Source organism: Nerophis ophidion, linkage group LG03, assembly GCF_033978795.1.
Source record: "Nerophis ophidion isolate RoL-2023_Sa linkage group LG03, RoL_Noph_v1.0, whole genome shotgun sequence".
Lineage (NCBI taxonomy): Eukaryota > Metazoa > Chordata > Actinopteri > Syngnathiformes > Syngnathidae > Nerophis > Nerophis ophidion.
This window is the reverse complement of record NC_084613.1, coordinates 86,899,812-86,901,413: the sequence shown is the minus strand read 5'-3', so window position 1 is coordinate 86,901,413 and position 1,602 is coordinate 86,899,812. Positions and strand designations below refer to the sequence as shown.

The window sequence follows — 1,602 nt, the reverse complement described above, 5'->3', positions numbered from 1 at the left end:
TCTGTGTAAGCCTAGCAGCTATTTATCAGCCGATTTCATATTGTGATATTGTCCCGAGATATTATTTTGAATAGTATTTTAATATATTGATATGAAATTATGTTTTATACACTGTATTTATTGTTTGTGAGTACGGTGGGTCGGTTGCTTTTTTGCCTCGGTCCCTCACTTGAAAAGATAAGTGGAGACCGAAAGAGAAAGATGATGCCCCCTGGTGGTTGTTAGAGCACACCGCCGCCAGGCCCGGATAATCCCGCAGGGTTCTCACGGGAACGAGGCAAAAAAATAAAATAAACGACCCTCTGTGATATCAATCACCTGCACCATTACCTGCATGTCGGCAAGTCTTTTCTTTGACCAACCGCACCACCGCTTTGAGGCTGCGTTCACACTTGTGGTTCCGCGCGAAAAAGTGCGAAAACGAGATACCTTACCTTATTTTACACCGCACCAAAGGGTGAGCGGTAGAGAACATTTGCACCTGACTGGACAGCTCATGTGACATAAAACACTGGCAATGCGTGTTCTTTACTTTCATGACTAATTACATTCTATATCAGGGGTCGCCCACTGGCCTGTTCTAAAAATAGCTCAAATAGCAGCACTTACCAGTGAGCTGCCTCTATTTTTTAATATTGTATTTATTTACTAGCAAGCTGGTCTCGCTTTGCTCGACATTTTTAATTCTTAGAGAGACAAAACTCAAATAGAATTAGAAAATCCAGGAAAATATTTTAAAGACTTGGTCTTCACTTGTTTGAATAAATTCATTTATTTTTTTTACTTTGCTTTTTATAACTTTCAGAAAGACAATTTTAGAGTAAAAATACAACCTTAAAAATGATTTTCGGATTTTTAAACACATATACCTTTTTACCTTTTAAATTCCTTCCTTTTCTTTCCTGACAATTTAAATCAATGTTCAAGTAAATTTAGTTTTTATTTATTGTAAAGAATAATAAATACATTTTAATTTAATTCTTCATTTTAGCTTCTGTTTTTTCAACGAAGAATATTTGTGAAATATTTCTTCAAACTTATGATTAAAATTCAGAAAAATTATTCTGGCAAATCTAGAAAATCTTTAGAATCAAATTTAAATTTAAAGTCTTTTGAATTTCTTTTAAAATTTTTGTTCGGGAAAATCTAGAAGAAATAATGTTTTGTCTTTGTTAGAAATATAGCTTGGTCCAATTTGTTATATATTCTAACAAAGTGCAGATTGGATTTTAACCTATTTAAAACATGTCATCAAAATTGTAAAATTAATCTTAATCAGGAAAAATGACTAATGATTTTCCATAATTTTTTTATTTTATCAAAAAGATTCGAATTAGCAGGTTTTTCTCTCTTTTTTTTCGGTTGATTTTTGAATTTTAAAGAGTCAAAATTGAAGATAAACTATGTTTCAAAATTAAATTTCCTTTTTTTTCCTCTTTTCTCCTCTTTTAAACCGTTCAATTGAGTGTTTTTTTCATCATTTATTCTCTTAAAAAACGTATCGTAAATTAGAAAAAAAAATGTACGACGGAATGACAGACGAAAATACCCATTTTTTTATATATACATAGATTTATTTATTAAAGGTAAATTGAGCAAAAT

The 1,602-nt window shown here is 31.3% G+C and overlaps 1 protein-coding gene across 2 annotated transcripts in view; it reads left to right on the top strand.

Annotated features, from left to right (window-relative positions):
• The window catches only part of palm1b (paralemmin 1b), a 59,251-nt gene extending 58,311 nt beyond the window's left edge, over positions 1-940 (top strand). For both annotated transcript variants that reach the window (XM_061896284.1, XM_061896283.1), the window contains exon 6: positions 1-940. This exon is cut by the window's left edge and continues 831 nt beyond it. The gene's annotated coding sequence lies outside the window, so the exon portion shown is untranslated.
• Positions 941-1,602: the final 662 nt, after the last annotated feature.